Here is a 12,612-nt window from a genome sequence, read left to right as displayed (position 1 = left end):
TAACTGCGATGGCCGGAAATCAAACCCAGGTCAAATGCTTGGAAGGCAGCTGTGCTCACCACTATACCACCATTGCTATGGAAAGACTATAATCTGTTCAAAACTGAGTTTGATGTCTGTCTGGGTTTGATTCCTGGTCATCGCAATTAGCTTTAAATGTACAAAATAACAGGTTTAATAGAGGGAATACAATAGTTTGTACATAAAGTTTTCTGCCAACACACACACTCTTTCAATAGAACACAAAATAGTAATAATCACAGATCCACCATAAGCTTACACCAGCCCAATCATAAATAACTGACATGCTGCAGACCTAACACTGTAAATTACAATGCAGACTGGTCACATTTTTCTATTATAAGATTGCATGTTACAGGGATACAGAATGGAACAAAGAGACTTTATAAGTAATAAAAAACTATGGCCCCTGGTCTACACAGATGTGGAAAACAGTGATATGGTCAGATGTGTATCAAATGGTGGTTAGATTCAGTTTCAGTTTCAGCAGCAGTGAACAAGCCAGCAAGCCTGTACACTGCTGCTGTTAGTTTGGCATTTTGTTAATAATGAGGCCAGTGAGTGTCTGTCTAAAACCTGTGACTTCCTGTCTTGGTGTAGAAAGTGTAAATGAACAGTAACCTGATAATGTTCGAATCATACAGAGACCAGAATGATCAGGTTATGTTCTACATCATACCCTGAATATGGTTAAAGCCTGGATAACAGGGAGCATATTGAGCATTTAAAGATTTTAATTGACAGAGGATGTTGATGGCATTACACGGAACAGAGGCTGCATAAATTTAAAATAGCGTAACCCAGTTAAAATACAGCCTAAATGAACAGATCATTGTGATAAATAGATAGCTACATAAGTAAATTGAATTTGTTAAACAGTATGTACACGTTTTTACTGTGTGGTGAAATGTCAAGTTCATGGGTAAGAAAATATAGTCTATATAGGGATTTAATTAAAAAAAAAAAAAAAAAAAAGAGCTGCTAATTTGACATGCGCATGCATGCACACAGGGCCAGAATGAAAAAGGGAGGGGGAGGGGCAAACGACGTAATTCGGTAGTTTACGGTGGAGTTCCGAAGTTTTGCAGGAAAAGTTTGTAAGCAAAGTTTTAGATCGTCAGCCTAATAATTCCCAAGCTCGCAGGCTGTTCCTGCCTGAAGTTTGCTGTGCTGTAACCTGTACGGGAGGCCGCTCGTTAATGAAGCGAGTGGTTAATTAGCAGTGTGACGGGACTGTAGGCTGCTGCTAGCTAATCCAACAGGATATAATAATTTCATCTGGATTGCTTGCGATTGCTTGGAAACTAGAGTCAACAACCAGAGAGAGGTCCCGGGAATGTTGACAACGCTGGATAACCGCCAGACTATGATTATACCGAGGTGCTGCCACCCTGCCCGTGGACACCATCCATGGTGGACACAGGCCTGTGGACCGGTAGTCTCCTCTGGACCACCACAGCCCTACAAACAAGGTAGACCACCACACAGCCTTTTGGTTTTTGCTTCAGTTTGAATTAAGCGACAGTTAAGTTTTGCAGTGATTTTATTTTGTCATTATTTTGTCGACAAAGAGTGATTGTTGGTGTGTGCACCGTTTGTGTTTGGTCACTAATGTAAACAAAGGGAAAAGATACTGGCAGGTTTGTTTTGTTGGTAGCAATAATATATATATAATATGGTTTGAAAGGGAAACTGTGTGCTGCGAGATGAAACGCCTGTTTGAGAATCGAAATTCCTGTTTATAATTATTAAGAAATTGTGGTCAGAAATTACCAGTGTGCACTGGAACTGACTGAACAGACATGGTGGAAAATTCTGGGTGCACCTGAATTATGTGCTGGTGCACCTACATGAAAAAATTTAGTGCACCAGGGCAACCAATGTAAAAAGTTAGTCTGGAGTCCCGTAAAGATTTAAGTTAATATTTCTTGTTTATCTTTGCCTTGCACATAAAGAATGAATAGGTCAGTGGTTAAAGGTCATAGACTGCAGTACTTGTATGCTGTGTTAAAGGAGCAGTACACTCAATTATTTGCAATAGTGTGGCCTAATATTTAGTTATATCTGGGAGCTGTATGATTTCTGTAGTGACTAAAATTACTTGGATTAACGTCAAGTTAATCCAAGTTTTAATACCAAACTCAGGGCCCCATTGACATAGACAAAGGGGAGATCGGCCATAAAAAATGATTAGAATTGTAGAATAATATATATATATATATATATATATATTATTCTTATAAACTGCAAAAGAATGCAGAGTAATGTGAGTTTCCATCTACTGCTACCTCTTCGTTCCAAACAAATGTGGTACCTTCTTTGTCCCACATCAGAGAGTGTGACAGAAATAGCCAAAAAGTAACACTGAAGGTGTCCTGCATGGAGCTGCTTTAACAGGCAGTGCAGCCGCAGTTTATCAGAGGCCTGACTCACACTACTGAAAGTGTCACTGCATGAACATTCCCGGCCCGTCAACTTAATTGTTCAGCCACAACAACACAAGACACAAGTACCTTTCATTTTCTTTCCTTAAGGATAGAATTGCCACCTGAGTTCAGAAGTCGAGTCTAATGTCTAACTGTCGTCACCTCCCTGATAACAGACCAGTGTGTGTGGGTTATCAGGTACCACAGTGACCTGCTGTAGGTCATCAGAAAAGCAATCAACTGTTTCAACAGTGAAAACTTTGCCTCGTTGTCGGCAGGATTCGAACCTGCGCGGGGAGACCCCAATGGATTTCTAGTCCATCGCCTTAACCACTCGGCCACGACAACTTCCTGTTCTATGTGTTAACTATATCCTAAGTTATTATATCAGTTAGTACTTTATCAACCTGTGGGAATGAGCAACATGTAAACAGCTGTGTGATCCCCACACACATATTCCAGGTCAAAGTTCATTCATACATCTTTCATATAAGAGACGAATGTGGAAAAATTAAAGCTGTTGAAATACAACATTGTTAAATGTTTTCAAATATTTTCATCTCAGTATTTCTTCTCTTTGCTTTAAGAAGCTGAATGACAGCAGAAAACATGTAATCTCGACAGAAGCAAAGCAAAATGAAAACTGAGTTTCTTTGACATTAAAATAGCTTTTCTAATTTTATATGTTGTGATGAGTGGTTGTCTTGTGCCAGAGGAGAGGTTCTTGTTGCTGCTTGTTGTGAATGTAAGTTTATAGAAGTAGGGAGTTCAGGATATTCTCTTCACTCCATTACACCCCCCTTTTTGGCAAATTCAGTCCACCTCAGCTTCTATGAGTTATCAGAAGAAGCTTGCAAAGATTTCAACAGTGAAAACTTCACCTCGTTGTCGGCAGGATTCGAACCTGCGCGGGGAGACCCCAATGGATTTCTAGTCCATCGCCTTAACCACTCGGCCACGACAACCACTTATTTAGGTTTTGACACAAGGCCCCCCGCCACACACATGCTGGGGACTCAAAATTAGTGAATAGGACCCACCTTAGTTGATATTATGCTTTTACAATGCAAATTCCCAAACAATTTTACAGTTAATCAAATTACTAAAATACTATTGTCAACCTGCATCAGTGGATCCCTTGAGTGTCTGTGGGTTCTTTACACAGTTAATAACACAGCATTGGATATATAGTCAATGGACATATAGTTACTTTTTCTTCTCAAAGTTGCTATCGTATACCATGTATCTGCAGTATCTGCAGTATATTTTACAATGATGTGAAATCAGAGTTGGGGTGCCAGTGCCTCTCATGCTTTCTCCAGCAGATGGTGCCATTGGCCTGTGCTATAACTGAAACTCTGGCAGTCCAAACCTGTGGCATTCTTATTATACATTATGGTGTAATATTCACTCCTTTTAAGCAGCTGTGCTTTAAAAATGTATTTGATAGCATAACTTTGATACATAAATACTTGATAGTTAATTGTTCACAATGCCAAGTTTCAAACAGCATCAAGCCTGCATTAAACTGTGTGTGTTTTGGTGAGTAGCCCTCACACTTAAAATGAGACCGGCACAATCCGCTCATGTGGCAGCAGGTTGAGAGAATTGTACTAAACAATGATATGTGTGCATGAGTCCCTCCATATGACTCCTTGCATGCAGGTGACTCTTGTGTACGCATCTGTGAAAGCATGTTAAATGAAAAACCCACACAGAATACATGTGTATATGTGTGAGTGTGTGTGTTCCCAAGTCTTATAATCTCACCCATGATTAACAGTGGAATCCAACTGGTCACAATAAGGTCTTTGTGTTGGCTGCAGAGCCAGCAGGTGAAACCTCTGCCTCAGACCTCAGAGAAACCATGTGATGGAGAGTTAGTACAGTACAGTGTGCTAACACTGTCTTATCTGCATGTATGTGTGTGTGAGTGTGTGTTTATGGTGCATCTGGATGATATGTATGTACATGCTTGAGTGACAGGGTGTTTGACTGTACCTTGTTTGCACTAGTGTATGCATGCCAACCAAGATTAACCATGTTTAAACCTTTGAGGATTAAGTGATTTTTAAGCTGTTCTTTGGTCAGTGCACCTTAAGTCAACCATTAATGCTTAGTTATAATGTAAAAACATCCATCCATGTTATTCACTATGATAGTTCATCTAAAAATGTCAATTTCAAATTGCAACCTAACCAAAAAATTAAACTTATTCAAGTTATCTAACTAAAAATAAACAATAGGAGAAGCCATATGAAGCAGATCTGGTAGCAGTTTCTACTCAAGCTGGAGTTGCTCCATCATCACATACAAATATGGATTCTGAGCAGGGCCAGGTCTCCTCTGCCAAGCCGACAAAGCTGTGTCTGTGCTGCCTTGAAGCAGGCTAGTGGGGCACAGCGGGCCGCGCAACCCCGGCATGAGAGCAGCACATTCAACCACTGACATTTCAACAGCCGTTTACATGACACTCAGCCATGAAGACACTTTTCCGTCCATGAAATGTGCAGCTGCACCGATACTGGTGACCATGACGATGAGGATTCGGTGTGTGCATTTATGCGGGTCATTTTCCAGCTTATGGATTCATTCAAGACCTTCATGTGTACCTTGTCAGTGGTTCTATGCATACCTCACTCAGTCTGTTTATTTGCTCTCGCCAAATTGGTTTGCTCTGTTGACTGTGACTATTAAGTGTGTTTGAGGGATAATTGCTTGTGTACATTTCATGTTGTGAGCTGAGAGAGGGGAGTGCAGTTTTAAATCATATGGTTGTAACACATATTTGCATCAATATATTTTTGCATTTGTGTGCATATGCAGCATCATAGTGCATACACAACCCCTTTTGTTTGTCTTGGCACCCGTGGTCTCTTGCTGTTCGCCTGTTTGTCTTACCCTCCACTAGTATGAATGACTAAGGACATGACACATATTCTCTGAGGTGAGTTTCCCCACACTCCTTGGCACTGTGCGCCTCTTCTGGCTGGGGGCCTGTGGGCAGGGATGGATGCCCGGTGGGGAAAGTCGGGGGGCTGGACGCTGCTACGTCCCTTGAGGACTGGTTGGTGGACTGGTAATTTTCAACTAAGCAGAACCCAAGTTGTTTTTAATATACCGCGTGTGTTCCAGCCTCCATCACACACAAAAAAGACTTGTGAGTTATACATCTGCAGTGTATGAAAAGCAAATCAAATTCCAGATTACTCTCACAGCCTAGGAGAATAAGCTGATACTCCTGCCAAGTTCCCACTCTGAATGATGAGTAGGAATATTAGGGGGAAGTGAAAGCAAAACACAAAGAGAGCTAAAACAACGTAAAATTTCATGGCCTTACCACAGAAATGCTGCTTGTTTTCAGATGAAGCAACCCCCGTGTTTCCCTGGAATGGCCTCTGTGTTTAAAATTTGACTTTACACCCAGGGGAACAGAAGCCCTTCAAACAGAATTTCATTGCCCTTTTACTTTGAGAAACACAATAAAACAGCACACAAACATTAAAATGAAAGAAAAACAAACTTTGTCACCAGACTATTTTTCTGTGTCACATTCAAAGACACATGAACAGCACTGACACAAAACCTCTTTAAAAGTCAGTTTGTGGTTTTAACTGACTTTCCACTCTGCATGCCACCATGTAGAAGATTGTATGTTGTCATTGGCAATATCTGTAATACAGGCTTTTTACACAGAGCCTATCCAGTGACACCAGGGTGACTGTCATATTGGCAAGTCAATAATCTGGATCTCTTTAAGGTAAATAAACATCAGAAAATGAATCCTTTCTGGGTTGCAGAACAGTTTCACAAACATTAGTTGCCCAAATTACATACAATCTCAAAGAATGCATCACACTGACCGTGGGTGGTCTTTGCTACATGGTATTTTTCACTTTTCCTTCTGTATAATAGCCCTTTCCAAAGACATCACATTCAATCTCTTGTGACATTTTATCAGGACTACCTAAAAATCTTTCATAAACACAACGTCAGGTATGTTTAGCGTAGACTTGAGTTCACACACTGCTGTCAGGTATACCTTTCCCCATTCACCACAGAGACCTCATCTGGAGGAGATTGACAGTAACCAAGGCTGGAGCTGTTTTACTGTGGTCTAGACCAGCAGAGGTACGGTTCTTGAAATCACAGACCCCTCTCTCAAGCCACCAGTATGGATTCCATCTGTATCACATTACTGACCCCTCTGTGATGTAGGTGTTCTTGCTTTGTGTATGTTTCATTGCAGAACTCTGTAAACTCTCCTGAGCTGAGAGCGATCAAACCTGCACCCCCCTCCACTGACCCCACATGAACCCCCTCTGAGATGGATATCACACTAGTGTAAATGCTAACTTAAAGCAGGATCACTATCATAGCTGGCTACTGAGGGGGCCCAGTGGCTCGAATCCTGACATGAAGCTGATAACTGCTGGAGTTTAAAGGCTCATTCAACGTCCTGGTTCTGTCATGGAGTCTTTGATAAAAGTAGTCCAGTGAAAGCTGCTATGGAGCCTAATGACTTTAAGTAGCCACAGCTACTATAACACAGCTGACACAGATTAATCCCATGAACTGATTAATTGCTAAAAACTTGTGGGTCACCTTTGCAACGGAAGATCATATGAAATGTTTTGGGAGCTTTTTAGCCTCCTTTACATCCTTTACTGTTGTTTTGGTTTTCTGGACAGTAAACTCAGCCTTCATTATTCTGTTTCCAAGAGCCTACATTGCAAACACCAAATTATAGATGGACAAAGATGGTGAATAATTATTTTCCTCTCCTTTAAGGGCACATAAGGTAACAGGGAGTGTTGTGTAGCAAAATCATCGCTGAGTGTGCAGCATTGCACAATACATGCAAGGTGTGCTGAGAATATAGGCTTTGTAACACAATGTGATTGGATAGGGCTGAGCGGGATATGTCACGCAGCACGGTCAAATCACTAGTTTTAAACAGATATCACATTTATTGTCTAAGTCACGCAAATGGCTTTTAGTGTTTACTTACAGCATAATGGAAATGGCAATATTATGAGATGTAAATTAATTATTGCATCATGGCATCATATTTTTGCATACTATAACCCCACTATAGTGGCCAGTAAATAAACAAAAACAAACAAAAATCTAGATTGTTTAGCTGTAAGTAGAACCATAATTCATTCCAAATACAAGCCTAACTGCACTGGTGAGAACAGAAAATGTATCATACACGAGCTCTGGGAAAACCAACAGATTTGATTCAGTTCCCCTACTTGACCAAATATCCAGTCATACTTAAACTTTAACTTCCCTAAACTGGATAACAATGTTTATTTAGCTTTAATCATCCACTGTCTCATATTAAAAATGGTTAACTTTATGACTTCCTTTGCATCCCTCTCTGAAATTCAAACCTCACACTTCCCCAGCCCTCTCCTACTCCTACCTCTCCTCCAGCCAACTCACTATTTATTCTCCAGTATATGAACCAAAGTGCAAGTCTTGTCTGTGTAAATACAGGTGAAATGAGAGATCTGTCTGAAGGAGGAGGGAATATAGGCTGGATTTAACAGGACATGCCATACTTATTTTACTGTCTCTTTAACTTTAATCCTTATTCCAGAGGACTTGGCACGCATCTGAGCTTTCAAACACTGCTCTGTGAATGTTGTTAATGTAAGCACTAAATCTAAATTAACAACAAGGAAGTGTATTCTGTGGCTCCAATGGAGATTTATCCTCAATGGCGGTCAGGCTCGGGGAATGGAGAAGGAGTATTAGGAAAGGATTGAATATGGAGTCTAAACACACTGCACATATTACAGGTCATTAAACAGTCGTAGCCTGCACGTAGCACCTGTAATCTTTTCTCATTGATTTATCAGTATGTACTGGTGGTGATAACAACCTACAGTGCTAGCAAACAATAGTCCCTCTGGTTTGCTTTGTGCTTTTTGACTTTGGCAGTGACTGTGTGAGTTTGCTTTCTTTCAATATCTACAGCAAATAATCCCTCATATCCATTTAACAGGATTGGAAATGATGAAATATGCTGGCAACCTGAACTGGCTCTGCAGTAGGTTGAAGTGCCATTATAATGACTGAATTTTTTAGAAAAAATAACATTCCACACTTTAAATCCTGGTTAAGACTTGCATAACAGTTTCAGTGCATTGTAAGCTCTAGTTTACAGCTAATATTGTACTGATTCTGATGTCGGTATCTGGACAGGGTTCCACCAGCTACTCATAAACCCATTTCATGGTTTGTGAGTAGTGCTCCTAAGTTTACTTGATTGGGATGCACCAGTAAAATTTGAAATGTCTTTGTTAGTAAAAACTTAAAGTGGTTATATCTGACATTTTACAATGCATCAAATGACACTGAAAACACTGACGATGTGAAAGGGATCAGTCATAGTGATGAATCCACAGAAAATTATCAGCTGAATCTGTAGCTCTGTTCAACTTTACAGAGCTCTATAGCTCGTTTAAGCCTATTGTTTAGGCTGTATTGTTTTGCTTCACTCTCATCTGTCTCATAGTGGCAGTTTTGCCCGCAGCAGGAAGTTGTTTTCAGTAAAAAAGCTCTAAAAATCCACTGTACACTACCTTCCCAGCACAACAGCAGTTAGGATCATTTAGCAGCTTAAGAGCCTGATAGTCCCCTCAGGAGTTGGTGGAGACCAAAAACACAACTAAAACAGATTGAAGATTCATCCTTCATTTTTGGATGTAATTATCATTACAACAGTTAATCTGTACATAAGAATAAGTTTGTGTGGCATAGCCTGTTTTTATTTAGTGATGTGAAAATCTCTGCTCAGTGAACAGTTACATTATAACTAGGCTAAGTTTGACCTTACTAACAGCTGGTGTAACTGGCAGTTGATCTCTGCCATGAATCATTACTTGACCATAAGCAATGAGTTTTTACCCTCACCATGTCCTTGTCTGAGATAAATGAGCATTCAGACCTACAGTGACCCTTGACCTCACAACAAGGTGGTGCCTTTTCATTCTTCCCAGACACCAAGCGTTCACATGAAGCAGGGAACCAAACACTTATGGAGTCCACATTGTTCTCAGGGCAACCCGCTGCTGTCAATCCAGTCCTCCTCCTCCTTCCAACTGTGCCTCTGTCTCTCTATCTGCCCTCCTGCCATCCTCTGTTCCCAGCGTGAGGGCCGAACAGACTGCTGGTTCCCTGGGCCAGAGGCCACCACCCTGACAGTACACGCAGGCCAAGCATGACTTCAAAGGTCGTAGCTTTGGGCATTTTATTGGGTGTGTTCTAAAGCCTGTTTTGTATTTGAGTTTTTAATTTAATTTACCTCCTGGAGAACAAAGCACTGAAATATTTTGGTATAAACCAGCTGAGCAGCTAACTGTCTACAATTATTTGACATTGGTTTGCAGCTAAAATATATAAAAGTACTTTAATCCATATGTTAATATTTTGAATAACTATGTCCAATGTGACAAACTCATAGAGAACTATCAGCCGACTCTGCAGTTTCCCCCAGCTAACTAGAGTTTTAGCATCTTTCAACTCAGACCGACAAATCAGTGGGTAGCTTGTGAACATAGTGGATCATTTAGCAGCTAAAGAGTCAGATATTTCCGTCAGGAGTTGGATGACACTAAAGATGAGTTATAAGTAAAGAGAATATTGGACTTGCATGTATCAGGTGGCCAGAAACAATGTGATACTATGCTGTTTTTACAACTTCTATCCAACTTTACAGTCATCTTTTCAAAATAGTTTTTACAGGACATAATTTTTCTTATTGGTATGAAATTTATGTAAAAATATAGATGTCCATAATTACAAGTTACAACACTGCAAACTATATTACAAAATATTTTTCAGATATTTATAACATTTAATTTGAACTGATCAGTGGGTAAAGAGGTTGAGTCTTTGGGAATTAAAATACTTGGGGATAGTCAAATACTACACAAAAGATAGATTACTGATCAGTGTTCAGAGAAATGCATTGTGAACAGGAATGGACTTGTGTGGACTTTTTGATGCAGTTTTCCTTCTCCCATGACCCTGGTTTGATATTGACCTGTACAGTAACTTCTGTGAAACCACGCTGACACTGCTCATCCAGGCACAGGGTCAATATTTGACGCTCAAAAGGCAGATTGTCATTGAAGTATTCCATTAATGTTCCCAGGATGTTGGTACACATCTGAATATTGTGGATTGTCACCTGTAGATGTTTCATCACTTACGGCTCCTTGGTATAATTGGTTTGTCTTACAGGGCAGCTCACATTCCCTTTGTACATAGTTGTTTACATGGCAAAGGAACTCTTTTATTGGTTTGAGTAGATAGTAAAAAGCATGTTTGGCATGCATGAAAAGGAGACAATGAAAAGTGAAACTCAACAAATCAATGTTGGTATTGGAAAGTATGTGGATTTATGTCACTCCTCTGTGCTCCCTCTGACTTTTGTAAAGGTGTATGTGTCGCTACACAAGTGTAGTGTCTGTTTGCATTTGCATGTGTGATCCTAATCGTTGCTCTGTCTCTGTCCATTGTGTTTGCTTTGCGCTGACATATGGTGCCGCCGCTGTTTATCTGCACCTTAACTAGACACACAGGCTGTTAGGAATGTGTGTGGGAGAGGACAGCGCTGAGCTAACAGACTCTTCTTCCACCGTCATGTCTGTTTACCTGCTATTGTTCACAGCTTCTGTGTAAAGATGAAGAGAAAGGAATGATTTATGTGTGTAGTGACAACAGCAAGTGTTTGGGTTGCAGTGGCGCCAATGTACTTCTTTATCCTGAAGCCCGGAGGCTACAGCAGTGTTTTATTTGTGGAAACCTTTACAAAATGCAAAATGCACCGTTTATGCATCGACTTTTTGCATGATTATTCACTTGCACGCTCAAATTTAAAGACAGGGTGATTTTACAGGCAAATTAGTTATTTTTTGTGTTTTTTCTCTTTTAAAAACAACATAGCGAGCCAACAATTGGGAAGAGACACGCAAAGTTTCGTAATGAAGTCAAGTTGCCGACTTCTTCTCTCTTCTTTTACTCCCCCATTGCCTTTCCTATGCTGCATCTGATATTGTTGATGTTGTTTTTCTTTCTTTCTTCCTGAAAAAATGAATAGTGGCTCTGTCACGTCAGGGAGTGCAGGGTTCTGGGTTGTCTCCTTCCTGTTGCCTGTCTTATCTCGTGCACAGATCCTGGCCTGGCCTGCTTCGGTGTCAGGCCTCTGCTTGCTCCCAAACTGTGGATATAGACAGTGGGGAGTTGGGGGGGGGCTGGTTTGAGGTGCCTCTCTCTTTCATATTCAGGCAGGAAGTTCCTACCAGCTCCTTCCTCATTTAGACCATACAGGGACACTGGAGGCACTGGGAATGAAGGGTTTTAAATGGAAAGAGGTAAGATACGAGACAGGGATGGATGGGTGGGGGAGCTTAGTGTGTGGGGGCTTTTACTTTAGGCCATGCCATGAGGTCCTCATTTGTACTAGGGGCCATTACTGTGACAGACTGTTTACAATCACCGACAGATTAGGTTTACTTAAGGATTTATGTTATTCCTTTAGCTGAAACGTATAAACACTGCTGACGCTTTTCCACCACCCCACTGTTATGAATTAATACTGCCTGCTGGGGCCATGGGGCTTACTTAAGGCACGCTGAAAATGTGTGATTTTCTAAAGTCTGAGCAGGAAAAATATGCTGTAATTCTTTCCCAAAGAGGTCGAAGGAACAATAGGGTATGTTCTGATCGGTGGTGCTACCAGTTCAGGCTTTTGCTTCACCCACTCTCTTTTCACTTCAGAGGACTCAAAACCTCAAAGAAGAGGTACCTGAGTCAGGAGAGGTCCACTGCCACTGGGTGGTGCACTATGAGAGGGAAGTTGTATAAGCTATTCTCTCTTTTCTGATGTTTTCTATGCACCTCTAAAATCTCTGCAGGAGAAATGCCCCATGCCATATAAGATAATACTTTACTTTCACCTTCTCTTTTGAAAAGCAGCACACACAACACTTACTCAGTGTTTTATGATGCACTATACTGATGTAAGTGCATTTATCAAGACATTTGTCTGCAGTTACAACTTATATATTGCAATGATTATAAATATATAATTCACAGGTGGATTTAAAAATGTGTTTGAAAACTTTCTTTCAGAACTTTCAGTCAC

At 40.6% G+C, this 12,612-nt stretch overlaps 2 non-coding genes across 2 annotated transcripts; both read right to left on the bottom strand.

Annotated features, from left to right (window-relative positions):
* Nucleotides 1-2,713: 2,713 nt before the first annotated feature.
* On the bottom strand, nucleotides 2,714-2,795 carry trnas-aga (transfer RNA serine (anticodon AGA)). The gene has a single exon. It is a non-coding gene; the product is annotated as a tRNA-Ser (tRNA).
* A 535-nt stretch (nucleotides 2,796-3,330) lies between these two features.
* trnas-aga (transfer RNA serine (anticodon AGA)) lies at nucleotides 3,331-3,412 on the bottom strand. Its single transcript has one exon. It is a non-coding gene; the product is annotated as a tRNA-Ser (tRNA).
* Nucleotides 3,413-12,612: the final 9,200 nt, after the last annotated feature.

This window comes from Lates calcarifer, linkage group LG24, assembly GCF_001640805.2.
Source record: "Lates calcarifer isolate ASB-BC8 linkage group LG24, TLL_Latcal_v3, whole genome shotgun sequence".
In the NCBI taxonomy this organism is placed as follows: Eukaryota; Metazoa; Chordata; class Actinopteri; family Centropomidae; genus Lates; species Lates calcarifer.
The sequence above is the reverse complement of the archived record's forward strand: the minus strand, read 5'-3'. Positions and strand labels throughout refer to the sequence as shown.